We start from the raw sequence: 14,632 nt of genomic DNA, 5'->3' as shown, positions 1-14,632 counted from the left end.
TGCACTGTCTATCATTCTCCATCCAAGTTGCCATTATTGGATAATTAAACAGGACAGGAGATTAAAATGTACTTGAATTAAAAGGTTTGGACTCGGCACTACATGACGAGTCATTTGTCATTAAATGACTCATCTACCATTGATCAAGGCTTGCAATTTTATTATACTTTTCCCTAAGAACAAAAGAGATGGATAATTTGTCACTGCTATTTGTATTGCACTTAAAATGTTTAATTTTTTTCAGTAGCTATATACATATGTGATGGTTCTGTGTATTTATTTTCTGTCTCACTCTCTCCAAAAAGCTTGTAATACTCTTCAAGCCACATGTTCTAATAGAAATCCTAACCTGCTGCAATGAATTAAGCAACATTTTACCTTCTCACAAAGTAATAAAACATTTATGTGTCTCCTTAGACCACATCCACTTCTGGAAGTTGGATGTTTATAAAGGATTGAACTTGTTAATCTTACTTCAGCAAAACTTCTGTTCATCCTACCTAGCTGCAAGTTCAGGGCAGCTGCAAATGAAGTGAAGGTCTGTGTCAAGTCAGGAGACAAAATTGCTGACTGTGGTGTGGGCTGTGCTTCTGTGAGCTCTGAGGGTTGATGAACCCAGCCCTGGAGACTGTGCATCAAAGCAATGCAAAGTCCTCTGTGGATCATGAAAGGTGGCAGCCAGGGAAGAGCTGGTCCCAGGATACCAAGATTAACCTTCTAGGTATCTGACAGGGGTGGAACAAATCCTCTTTGCTCTGTGCCTGCCCAGGGAAGCATTAATTTCCTGTATAATGTTTTTCTGTACCTGTGTGTTGGTCTGGAAGACCTTCCACATAGAGTAGAGAAACAACAACACTGGAAAGAAGGTGTTGTGCCAGGATTTTACTTGCATGGTGTGAGTGTCCCCAGCAATAAACTGCAGTGACTCTAATAACACAGTGATGCCACCTTGAAAAGGCACAGGCTGGGAAAACCATGGAATTCTCAGGGAAATCTGTATATGTGGTGGATACTGATGAAAGTTTGGCTTATCAGCTCCTAAACCAAAGCAATATAGCTGCATTTCAGTAGACTGCCCATGCTTAGACCTGATGCATTCCTAGATCTGTATAGGAGAAGTTTTTCAGTCACATTGTATTTTCTTGGCCCCACGATTGTAAGGTTTAGTAGCCTCTGAGGACTTCTGCAAAGATGCAAAATACCTGGCAGATACAGCTCTCCATGCCCTGCTTTTCTTTAAGAAACCTGGGGCAGGTAGGATGCTTGCACAAGACACTCAGGGCCACCAGAGCACTGCCCCCATTTGCTCTGGGACTGAATCCTTGGATACCCCTGCTTCACCAGTAGCATCAGCAGGCTGTGAGGCATCACTGCCTGTGCCCAGACTCACTGCCACCCTCTGCCCAGCGACACAGTACAGCCAAGGCACTGTGCATTCAACACAGCCCATCTGCATGTCAAGTAATCTAAATTTACCCCTGGATTTTTAATCATCCCTCCCCAGACTCTCCTTGCTGCACTGCTGACCAGCTTGCCCATGTCTCTTGAAAACACACATATTCTTTATTCTTTGTGAAAATAAACAAGCTTTTGCACTTTGATATGTTAATCCTGAAAGAAAAAAGAAGATACAGGAGCAGGCCACCTGAAGAAATGTAAGTCACAGCCTGTCAGTGAGTGTTTAGGTGCCTGCATTCCTTCTTGGATTTGGCCATTTGCCTGACAGCACTCACCATCAGACTTAGCTTTTCACCATTTCCTACAAGTCACAGTGAAAGCAAACTCCCACAGACTTCCACAGGGTTCTGCCACCGTAAGGCCATCTTTTATCAAAGCAATCCTCCAGCAATGGCAAGAAGAGAGTTGGTCAAAAGCCTAGGCTGGGGATGTTCTTCCTTGAATAATTAAATAATTGGCAATGGCATTATTGGTGGTGTTATTAAAACCCCATGACTCAGATATGGCTGTGAAAATGTTAAGGACCTGATTTATTTTACTGATAGAAGAGTTGATTTGTGTGCTTGGGATTTTCTCTTTGCAGGGTCAGAACAATTCAAAGTCTTTATCTTCACTATTTGCCTCTAGCTAGGTTGACTTCTTGATCTCCACAGGAGTGGAAAGTTTTAAATTAACACATAATACACTGAATTTGAGAAGGAAATCATGCTGCTTGTTCTTTATTTTCAGAATCTTGTAGCTAAACTACAATGATGTTTTGACCTTTTATTTAGGATAGTTCTGTAAACAAATGGGGTGAGCACATGCATGATCTTTGCAAATAGATGCTTAAATATATTTTGTGCCTCACTGTGACATTGTGGGGTGCTCACAATCTTGCCAAAAACTCAATTACCTGAGTCAGCACTCATTTGCAAATACAGAGCCTGAGACCTGGTCCTTAAGGGCTCTCTTTGTTTGGTGAGCATGCAATTTATTTTTTTAAACTGACACAAATTATCCCATATCAAATAATGCATTTTATTTCAGAAGACATACTAGGTCAATGGTTAGGACTGATGAAGATTAAAATAGTAACATGCTCTAACTAAAATAATTCAGAGCTGGAAAAGCCTGGTATGGAGGAAAAAAACCAACATCTAAACCCCATGCATACCTAGAAAAAGTGCTATTATACCCCAGCTCCAACAACTTAACTCCCTTTTCCCCTGCAATAGGCAAAATTGTGGTTCTTCTCTGTCCCACTGGCAGAAGAAAATGGTGATTCTGGCTGATTTGCCGTATTCAGCATTTGAACAACATTTGAACCTTTCCCAATTCAAATGCCAGAAAAGCGTGGCAATACCATTAAGCCTGATGAATGAGGAGCCAGTGAGAGATTTCGAGGAATATGGGATGAGTGTTTCCTTCTCTTCCTCCTCTAGTTTCCTGCCATTTGTCTGTCTTAAGATCACGCTGCCCTGTCCTTTACTGAACTGCCGCCCTTCCTGGTACTCTCAATCACCTTCTGTGACAAGCCTACACCCATTTGCTGCAGCACCTTGTGTTTAATTTGGCCACTAGTGGTTAACCCAGAAGTGCCATTTCTGGGCCATCTCCACTTGGAGCCACCAACACCGCTTCCAAGCCTTGACAACAACTGGCATTTTGTACACACTCAGTGCCAGATATTTCAGAATAGCTGGGACTCACAGCAGAGGTGCTGAAGTCCCCACTGTTGCCTGCACAGACACCTGTGCAACACCACACAACACGGGTGAAGAGGCCTTGCAAACACTCACACTCCTTCACCCCTTTCCCAAAGCCACCCACCTACCCACCACTGAAGGTCTGTGTCCCCATTCCCTCCCCCTTCATATGCTCTAGGTACCCTCAAGGAGATCTCAGTTGCTACTAGTTTCTTTGTACTGGGCCAGTGCTTGCGCACCCTCCCCACCTTCCCCTCCATGAGAACTCCCAGGGCAATCCCCATACCCAAGCAGGACTCAGGATCTTGCCCCTAAGCTCACATTCCATCTCCTCTGCTCCTTTGGAAAGACTGAGGTACGTACACATGAAACTATGGCAAGGGTATCAGCTGCAAGACTTTCTCCTGTCATTTCATGTGTAAGAGCTTCCAGTCTTCCTGCCACAAAACTGAAATTAGTTTGTTGCATGCTGTTAGAGTGTAACTGTGATTAAGCCCTGCAATTGCTCCATATCAGAGGTGGGTAAGTGAATGTTTACCAGATACTGGTACTTTGGAGTTCGCTCAATATTATTAGATAGATCAGCATAATAAAACACTTAGGAACCCTTTGATCGAAAGGCTGCACATATATTTCAGATCTAAAATGTCCATGGTACCAGAACATTTGCTTATGTGCACGCTTCCAGATTGCCATGCACAGCAATATTCTTCCTGGATTTCACCTGAGCTCTGCTAAATCAGGCATTTTAGAGTTCAGCGTCAGCTGGGTTTGCCCTACACATTGCCACAACCCATTCATGAAGAAAAAAACCTATTAATTTTTTGCTTAAATTTAATATTAGAATTTGAATAAAGCAGCATTTCTAGCAACACCGTGTACAGTACAAATCTTCAAGGATTTTTAATGTACTTGCTTCAAGGTGATCATACTTGTTCTCAGAGAGGAACTTCCCTGTAAACTATGCCATTACATTTCACCAGGTATTTTACCTTTGAACCGGGTTTGACCTGCTGTTACTGGAAATAAGTAATTGTACTAACTGGATGGTTAGTTCCCAGAAGAGTCATTTTATAACTAGGGAGAGTACTTCAACTGCAGCCTTTCAAATCTCTGACTATATTATTACTTAACTACTTGGCAGCATTCAGGGGATAAAACCCACCTGAGTGCCACCTTAGTAAGTTCTTATTAGCAATGCTAATATATGGGCTTCTGGACAAAAGATGATTACAGTTTAAATTATATTGGGATAGCATCATGTGGCTGATTAAAACTGAAACAAACTGCTAATGCTGTAAAGAATGCATCTATTTATAGGCTTGAATCCACTTCTAAAACAAGAAGAGAAAAATTTTGAAAGTTTTCTCATTTTATGTACTACTGTGTACAAGTAAAACACATGCTTTTTGTTGGGCATTTTTCCAAAGGAAAAGGAAATCAAAAGAGGCAAAACCAGGTGAAATACATCTTCCTTTAAACCCAGGCATTATTATTAAAGGTTTAGGGCTTTGTTTGGAATTGCAGTGCTAGTCTGGTAAACTGTTATGTAAAATTACCACTAAATCAACATCATTGCTGCCATGGAATTGGTTCTTAGTACAGTGAAACACAATAGGGCTTGTTGTTCTGCCATCTCTTCTGCCCTTGCCTGGATATATTCTGCACCATGATGGCAATATAATGGACTTCTATCCTTGGGCATCATCTCTGTGGTATTTGCCTTCCAAATTAACCATGCCATCTGAGTCCCACCAAATTCTATGGGAAAAAGCATTGAGGAAGTAGGATTTGACTTGCAGAGCTTTTAAGGAGGTTTATGTGGAAGTCTTAATGCAGGTCAATGAAGAGTTTTAGAGAACTGTAGAACTGTCTATTTCTTTTTAAGAATTCTTTTCGTGGTATATAAACTTCATTGACAGAGTCCAGCATGTCTGTGCCCCCAAAATGATATGCCAGGAATCAGTCTGATATGATGTTATTTTTGGTGCAAGGTGACAGACAAAGGTGAGACAGTACTGGATAATACAGGAAAAAGAGAAGACATGGAGTGCCAGGGTGTGTTGCAGTTTCTGGTCTGCCATTTCTTTCACAACCCAAATCACATCTTCAACCTCAGCCTGCACTGACAAAAACAGGCTGGTTTTAAACTGGCTAACAAAGCTCCAGAAAAAGGCACAAGTAGCCAAGTCCCTTGTCAGCACCAGAGCAAGCACCAGGCTGAAAAGGCACAAGTAGCCAAGTCCCTTGTCAGCACCAGAGCAAGCACCAGGCTGATGGAATTGTGCTACTGCTTACCCTGCTGCCTCATCCAAAAGTAGTCTACGTCCAGCTTTATGGGCCACCATTTTCTCCTTGGGAATAGCCCCACCTTTGTGTTATGAAGCAATTGTCCTTTTTATGTCTCTGTCTTCCAGTTTCCTATTCATAGACCTTGTCTACTATTACTGCCATGAAGAAAAAAGCTTGAAACAGCTTTCATACCTTGGATGAAAAAAAACCTGGCACCCAGCTGACCTGAAATGTGACTGAGTTCAGTCCTTTTGTCCTTTTCTACCTTTCAAGTGGTCATTTTATGATATACTGTCTCACCGTTTTCCCTTCAAAAGAGAAGGCAGAGTGACATTTCCTACCTTTTCACTCTCCAAACTGACAGCAGTTCACCCCTGTGGCGACTCCTTTTTCCCTTAGGCAGATAGGTAATTTACACAGAGTATGTGCTCTGGACAAGTGATGGACAAGTGCCACAGTGGTCAGGGAAAACATCTGAAAACCCAGACACCATTCTGAGCTTCAGAGGACACCCATCTCTCCTCACAACAAAAATAGGCCAGAAATACTGTAAGAATAGACCTCTCTCATGGGGTTTTGTCATATCAGCTCCCATTTGAGGCCAGAGATTTCTGAAAAATTGAGAGAGGTCTCAACTGAGAGGAAGGTTAAAAGAAATCTTGGTGCTCATAGGAGAGGAGACATAAAAAGGAGAAGGAGACAAGTGAAAAAAAAAGGATGAAAGGGAAAGGGGAAGGAGAAAAAGGAAAGGACCTTGGTGTTTTAAAGAAGGATTTGGATTTAGGTTTATTTTAAAATTATTTTGGTCATTTCCAAGAGCTACCAAGTGTCAGTCATCAGAACAAGCACTTCCCAAGGCCCTAGCTCTCCTCCTCCTCCTCACTATCCTGCATTGCATGCAGTCCCCTACAGAAGGGGAGTGCCAAGGTGTTGCACAAACTATGAAATCAGAATGGTGGGGCTTTGTACTTCCTATGTTTTTATGCTGCAGAAAAGGATTACATACAGGACAGGGAAATGAAACGAATCTCTTATAGCCTCAGCACAGGAGATAGATCCCTGCTGGGGGATCTGATGGCAAAAAGTGTCAGCACCCAGTGAAACTGGTGGGAGTCTAGGGCATGCAAAATAAAAGAAACCTAGGACTGGCTCTGGAATATTCATTTAGAGCCCTTGACAACAGTGGGAATCCCTTCCTAGGTTCAGCTGTTCCAGACCAGACTGGAAATGCCAGCCAAAAAACAAAGCAAGGAGATGTTACTATTGCCCTTTATTAATTTAGACTTACTGTAAGGTAAACAGATATGAAACCTGAGAAAGCAAAATCTCAGAGTGCCCCTTGTGCTTTGAGGTTGTTTAAAAATTACCAGTCCTTTATAAGTACAATAGGCAGGAATTAGGGAGGGGAAAAAAAATCCCCTGAAGATATTTCCTGGTTCCTGGAAGAAACATGACTTACTCACCTTGGACCAGGTCCAGATGCACACTGTCCCCTCCACACGAGGCTTTGCTTTTGGTAATGCTTTGTATCCATGTTTGCCATTTGAACTGGCAGCACCCTGAACAGCAGCAGCAGGCACAAAGAAAAGGTTGTGTGGTGCAGATGGTGGAAAGCCAGGCTTGGCTAGGGGGCTGCAGACAGTCTTGAGCACTGCGTGTGAGCACCAAAGGAGGAGGAGGATTGACCAAGATGGCTTGGTGACTTGGCCCTCAACCAGAGATAATAAGACATCCTCTGTTTCTCTGCCGTTTTTCAGCTTTTTGATGGAAAAACCCCAGCTTTTACCCAAAATCCATTTGTGGTCAGTCTGCAAAGTCAACTGCTCTTTACAAAAAATTGCTATTCACTTATCAGCATGGTATTTCTGTGAAGTTCCTTTTTGGATATCATTTCCTCATGTTTGTGGTGCTGTAAATCTGGCTGCACACAAGGGCAGAAATATCCAAGCAGGCGGTTGCCAGAGTTCTTCCTCCAACACAGCACAGGATCTGCTAGGCCAGGTTGCACTAGCAACCACCAAGTTTAGATTCTTGTCTGAGGCATCAGGCAATGCCACCTTCTGAAGAGACAAATTCAGAAATACATTAATGATTCAGTGCTGGCTAAGAGGGAGAAAAATTCCTTTCTCCCTAAATAAATCAAATACTCAGCATCCCAGACCTATTTCCATCAAATTCTAGTTTTACCTCTGCTTTGTTCTTCACACACACTTCCCTACTCACATGATGGCAGACCTTTCCAAATATTGGGTGAATTCTGTCTAATGGGAGCCCACACTCCTAAAGAGTCTACCAAACACCTTGTCCTTGTCATGCCACATGCCACAGGGCACAGCCCATGCCAGCCTACAGCCAGAAGCCAGGCATGTTTAGCTGCCTTGGGGAGAAATCAGGTGAGGGAATGGATACTGCTATTGTCTTGCTTACTATTCAAACAGGATTTAAGATGTTGCAGGACCTTCCAAATAAGTGAATGCAGTCATTTTATGAAGGTGATGTTGAGCAGGTCAATTGGACTTGTGAATAGCACAAAGCTTTGCAGGGAACAGAAATGCTTTGATGGCTTCAGTGGTCGTATAAGGGACTAGCTAAACCTATTGACACAGATTTTCCAGACAATCGCAAGCTCTTAAATGTTTACTGAAACCAGTGCCAGCTGTCGAAGCCCTGTCCTAGTGAAATCATGGCCTTCAGCCACTGCATCTCAGTTTCTCATTCATGAAAGAAGTGGCAGAACCTGTGCTGCTCATTCCTGGCCCTGGTAAAGGGCAAACACTAAGGGACTGAGGGACTAAAAAGAAGGTCCTGAGACTTGTCCCACCTTTCCTTGGGCTGGTGTAACATGTCTGCCAGCTGGTGCAGCTGGCTCTGACTGCCCTCTAGTGCAGGGATCAAACCTGCTGAATAATTTAAAAGATGGGGTTAGGTATGAATGTGGTTGAATGGTGAGCCAGCTCTTGCTCAAGTGTCAGAGGTCTGTGGCTGGCAAGGAGACTCCCAAGTTGTGTTCCAGGTGGCACACTGACCATGAATAGGAGGCCACCAATATGCTTTAACACTGCAGAACAACCAGCTGTGTCTGTTTTTGCAAACAGAAATCCTCATGCAAGTGGCAGGTAATTCAGTAAATTATCACCAAAGCAGAAGCATCACATCATCATTTACATTTTAGAAGTGTCAGAAACAGCTTTTGGGGGTAATGTACCCAAGAGAATGCTTGGCTAGTTCAGTCTCTGTCTCACATGTTGGTGATTGACTACTAAACCAATTCATGAATCTTCTCACCTTACAGGAGGTTTTATAACTTTTCCATAAAAGAAGACAACATAGTTTCAAACTACTGAATTCTATGAAAGCTGGAGAAAAATATCCTTCTGTGCTACAGTGGAATCTATCACTCCATATAATTTTAAATAATCTTGATTTTTGTCTCATTGCTTCAGGCTTTAGAGACATTGCTAAGACAGAAAGCAGAGCAATCTCATAATTAGATTCAGCAACCACCTGCAATTAGATACAGAAAGATAAAATTACATTACTTGAGAGAAAAGATCTACTTACAGTGGTTCCACATAGACATCTGAACTATTTGTCTTCTTCTGTACACCTGGTGTATTCTGTCTATAATTCTTATCACGAGACAAATGAATTTGAATGAGCTGGGTCAGGATGACCACATTCTTGGAATCCACTTGATAGCTTCCTGTTGAAAAGAAGTATTATAAGGAGATGAAGTTAATAATGGGAATGATTCAGAAGAATGGAAATGGTCTATAAAGCCTTTTATCTTTTAAAAACTTATGTGCCAGATTAGTTCACTCAAGATCATCCAGGACATGGTATTTTTTTCTGTGAGGGGCCAATATCTGGGCAAAATATGAGAAATTTTATAAATTTGTCCTGTAATCCATAATAGATAGAACTTATTTCTAAAGCATGGTGCTAAGGAAGCACCATTAGACAGTCAGTGGTAGTAAGTGCCTTGGCTCTGTGGCTGCAGTTAACTCACATGAGATGTATTAATAGATCCTACGTGCCTCAAGCTCCCCAATACTCACTGATACACCCACATATTTGCACAGCCTACTGTCCATACCCAGATTTGGCTATATCCCTGTGAAGCTTCTCACTCTTTCCACATTTATCTATCCTAAACAAGCTAATAACCTGCAAACATTACCATCTCATACCCATCTCTCTTCCCAGCCCTTCTAATACATGTTAAGTGGCATCTACCATGCTCTTACATTACTAAAAGTCAGCCCAAAGTAATGTGACCAAAAGTAATTTTAATTTCAACAACTTAATTAGATGACTGTACAGTGTAAATTAATATCCTTCTCTGGTTCCTCGTGGAGAGTTATCCACATAAAACCACATTATTATAATGTATAAGTATCAATTCAAGAAGAGACACCATGGCACAGAGTCTTATTATGGTCAGTGCTGGAAGACATTGTCAGAAATCATTACACTGCTGCACCTATTCTGTGACTACTTAGAAGATTTTACCTTCAAAGGCACCTTCTAACCAACAATAAACACACCTGAGCAGCTCCTTCTGGTCACCCGAGTAACTACTTCTTTTGAGAGTAGTATTTGTACCAGTCCTGCTGGTGTATTGTTTGTGAGATCTCCACTAACTACAGTCAAATGATCAGGCTTCAGCAGCAGACCCAGGAGGAGAATCCCACATTCATAAATGTTTCTGGCACTATACAGCCAGATTTTCAAGTTAATAGCAGGAACATCTGCACACAGTGCAAATTCTCAGTAATAAAGATGTGCTGACTGCTTGGTGTGAATTCCCACTGGCTGAATACATAGACACACGGTGGAGGTGAATGTTTACTACTGGGGAAGCAAACTGATACTGACTGGCAGCAAAAAAATAAGAGGATTTCTTTGAACAGCTGTTTCTTAAAATGAATCTCATGACAAACACACAGGTCTGGTTAAATCTTTGTAGAATTAGACAAAATGATTGTCGAATAGCTGCTATTTTCAACCTTAGCTGGCTTATTTCCTCAGTTGCCTTGGGAAGAGTGTCAGTGTGCAAAATTATATATACAGGCACACTTGCTCTTCCTCTCTCTTCCAGAGGTATTCTTAGCAAGCACCTGCTGCAACTGCTCCTGCCATTGAGAAACCAGGCTCATTTCAGACTGGGCTTTTCCTCCTTACAAATGCAGTCATACAACAGCATAAATTCAGCAGCTGTGTAACAATTCATTGTATTTGACAACAGCTGGAGCAGAAAGAGCATCTAATAGATCAAACCACCAAACATTTCATTCTTCCTTAATGTAACAGGTAAATACACTGTAAATGGAGTAGGTGAAGTTGGAGCAGACCAGCTTGCATGCCTGAGAGCACAGTCTTGAGTGCACCACTGATCACAGCTGAGCAAGTCTCTCTTAAGCCCTCCTTCAATGTTTTATTTCCACACTTTCCTACAGGGACACTGCCTAAGAAGTATGCATAAATTTCATGCCAAATGTTTCTATCTAGCTTCAAATCAGAGTCATGGGAAAAACTCACACTGGCTTCAGAAGAGTTTGCACAAGCCTTTCATATATCCTAACCTACTGCTGATAGTTGTTTGTCCCTAAATCACCCAGATGTCCCAGATGATAGCACATGAACAGTGTATCATGTTCATCATAGTATGGAGCAATAACTTGACTGTTCCTAAACTATCTGGAACTAGTAACTAGGAATGCAGAGATAAGCACAGCACACGGTACTTTCACAAGGGTGTAAGGGAGCTTCACGGACAAATGGGTACTGACCCCTCTCCTTCAGGCCCTGTTGAAAATTCCACAGCTTGTGAACCCCAGTCTGATCCCCTTTACTCTCAGAACCAGATATTGCTCTTCTGAAGTCAGCACAGAGCTATGGAATAGCTCAAGCAGAGGAATAAGTTAATATTATCTATTTTCTCAGTTATATGTTCTTATGCAGCAGTAAATGAAAGCTTGAATGGACTTAGGTTTAGTGAAAAGGGAGCAAGATGACTGAAACTCATTGTAAGGTCACAGCACGCACACAGGCTGTTACTCCGGGCAGCAAATAGTAGCTTCTTCCCGAGGTACCCTGCAGTAACATCTACATGTGTCTAGATACGGGCAAGGAAATGGTCTTCTATTATTACTGTTTCAGAACAACAGAACTAACAAGACAAAACTGCTGTCCAATTGCAATTACTATTTTATAACACTGTGTAAGATAAAAGTTCCCCCCACCCCCTGCCTTCCCTAATATCATATTTAAGATTGAGGTTTTGTGAATCAGATAACCTTGAATTCAGTTTTCAAAGCAATATTTACCCTGTTCACCAGAGCTAGTCAGACAGCAGAATGTGCCAGACTATAATTCTAGCAAATAATTTGATGGAGTAATTTTGTCTTGCCTTTCACTTTAGGAATACACACACAAAAGCCAATGGGAACACAAAAGCAGAACTCAAAGGAGAATTCTCTAATACAACTGTTTGAAAAGCTTGATTTATATCACTGATTAACTCACAGTTATTCTTTAGAAGCCTAGTTCAAGTTCTTTCCATCAAATATATCTGCCTTTAGGTATTCAGTACATAATTGCTTCCCCATAATAGCAGGCAGTTCTAGCAGTCTTACAGTTCTAGCAATCTAGCAGTTCTTACTCCTCTGTGTTTTAATCACTTAACCATCACTGGGCTCTTTAATATAGAACACTGTGGTTTTAAAGATGTCTCAGTCACATTGTAGGTACAGTGCAAGCGTGCTGTGAGGTTGAACAGCACAGTCACGAACCCTCCTCACTCCTCTGCTGGGCTAGGAAATGTGCTACCAAAATCCGTGCTACTTATTGCCCTGAAACTCTCCTGGAGTTCCACCTCCTCCAATATCTTGTAACTAAAAATGGAGCTCTTGCCTCACCCCAAAGAGGTCGCTAATTAAAATCAGTATTTTTAGACTATAGGTATACTCAGATACACTGCAATTGATACTATAAATATTTTGGGGTTTTATTTTCTTATACAATTAGTCTCTAGAAAAAGGACAGAAATTTCACCTTCACTGTAATGATAGCCCAACTTATGAAAATATATACTGGATATAAAACAGAGGAAAGAATAAATCAAATGGCATTCAATGACTTCAGTAGCTAGCTTTTCAACTACATTAGTGAGTGATGGCAGAAACAACAAACAACTGCAAAGCAGCAACTGAGCAGCTGAATTTACTGCATCAGCTCCAACTACATTTTAAAGACAATTTTATTTTCTCACTTTTTGCCTTCTATTTTTATTTTCCCTCCAAGCAAAGAAAGCATTTGTTGCAATTTCAGCCAAGGCTAGAGAAAAACTTCAGGGAAGAGAAGATGAGAGTGTTTGCAATTTCATCAAGTTCCTAATAGCTCAAGTGAGAAACATATCTATAACACCAGTGCTCTGGGTTTTCTCATAGATGGAGAAATCACGGGAAACTTCCTGTTCCCTCACGGATCTGCACAACACCTGCTCACCACCACATGTCCTGATGTTGTGTATCTGATGTGCAAGGTACAGAAGGAACATGTGAGTTATCTTCTGACTTGGAAAGGAAGCTGAAAGGACTACAGAAGGCTACAAAAAATGCTAAAATGCTGAAAATCAATGGAAGAGGAAAGTCACACTACTTCACCATTTCTAAGACTCACAGCTTAACATGGCAAATGGGAAAATATTTTCTTTGCTGCACTGTCCAATGCATTGCTTGCATTGCTGGCTGACACAGCTGTATGATATCCAGATATTTTCTTGGTGCTGATGCATTCACTTTCATAAGACTTCTTACAGAAAAAGGCTACAGCTGTTGAAAGTGTTTCATAGATGGATGACGGATCACTTGATAGCTAAGAACTGAATACAGGTCTTTGAAACCTTGACTAATGGTTAAATTATTGTACCCTCCTTCCCTTTCCAACCACAGGGTGCAGTTATCAAGTATCCACTCTGACTGAGAGTAGCCTAAGTAATGAAGAAGGATTTTGATCTGTGTACTTCTGCTTTTTTGTTGCCCTAAACTCATCAAGTATCAAAATAAACTTGAGTAAGAAGGGTTCACTGGGTGGACAACTTTAATGCAAAACATTTGACACTGGAAGTAATTTCCTGCAATGGACCTTGTTTGTAAGCATTGCATTCAGAGAGATTTTGTGTGCCCTCCAGGAAGGTTGACCTGCTCTCTAAAGACAAAAGACGCAGTAAAGAGAACCAAAGAAGAAAATAATTTGAAATTCACAATAATCAATTTAGATGCCCTTGATAGCCATTCTAAGCAGCCAGAAGTGCATTTTGCTTCACTGTACTTTTGCAGAGAAGATAGGTGCTTTTATAGGGAAGAATGCATAAATATTTCAGATGATAAGCTGCTTACATTGTAGACTTCAATTTTCCTAGTGCAAACAAGAAAGCTGCTCTCAACCTTTAGCTTTTGTCTGTTATTCAGAAATATGTAAGCCCTGGACAGGAACACATCTGGTCTCATTACAGGGAAGAAACTGAGGGTTGCTACAGTCAAACACAGCATTTTGCTGTGGGAGAGTTAAGCTGAATTCCTTTTCCTCTATATAGGTTACTGAACTACACAGGTCTTTGTTATTCTATATAAAACTAGAATACAATTATCTGCACTCAGACTTATACATAACATTGTTTTTAAGTTACATAGGGTAGAAAAGAGATTTGGATACATTTAGTAGCCTTACTGTAAACTGGTTACAACTTTGCTAGAGTATTGCAGGTTTAATGGAGACAAAGTTTAGTGACTTTTTAGTGAGTTCACGTAATTGCAGGTCCTGTGAAAGGTAAAGAGACATCATGGTGAAGCCACACTGAAACTATTTGTCCACCAGACAGGGAAACTGGCAGTCAGGCAGCCAAAGCTTCCCTTTCAGAATACCAGCCCCTGTGTCAGCTAAATGTCTATTTGGAGAGCTCTACCCCATCTACTCACTTGATCTTTCCCCCTCCTCTGCCAGGTCCTTGGCAGACACTCTTTTGGGACACTATTGTTTTGCCAGGGCAGCCATCTCTGTGACCTCTATTTGTAGAAGATATCCTGCCCTGCACTCCTAGAAGAGGGTGCAGGTACTGATGAGGAACTCCCTTGCTTTCACTGCTGCCTAGAAAAATGTTTTCTGAATTTTATTTGGAATTAGGCATATGA

At 41.4% G+C, this 14,632-nt stretch overlaps 1 long non-coding RNA gene across 3 annotated transcripts in view; it reads right to left on the bottom strand.

Moving 5' to 3' along the window:
* LOC113459159 (uncharacterized) overlaps positions 1-14,632 on the bottom strand; it is an 88,519-nt gene that overhangs the window by 40,989 nt on the left and 32,898 nt on the right. For 2 of the 3 annotated variants that reach the window (XR_012578927.1, XR_012578926.1), the window contains exon 2: positions 9,000-9,141. This is a non-coding gene — a long non-coding RNA (uncharacterized LOC113459159). Of the gene's footprint in view, positions 1-6,901; positions 7,499-8,999; positions 9,142-14,632 lie in introns of all 3 variants that reach the window. The other variant, XR_012578928.1, reaches the window with a different exon arrangement.

The sequence above is a fragment of the Zonotrichia albicollis genome, chromosome 2 (assembly GCF_047830755.1).
Source record: "Zonotrichia albicollis isolate bZonAlb1 chromosome 2, bZonAlb1.hap1, whole genome shotgun sequence".
Classification (NCBI taxonomy): domain Eukaryota; kingdom Metazoa; phylum Chordata; class Aves; order Passeriformes; family Passerellidae; genus Zonotrichia; species Zonotrichia albicollis.
Note: the sequence above shows the minus strand (reverse complement) of the source record. Positions and strands in the feature narration are given on the sequence as shown.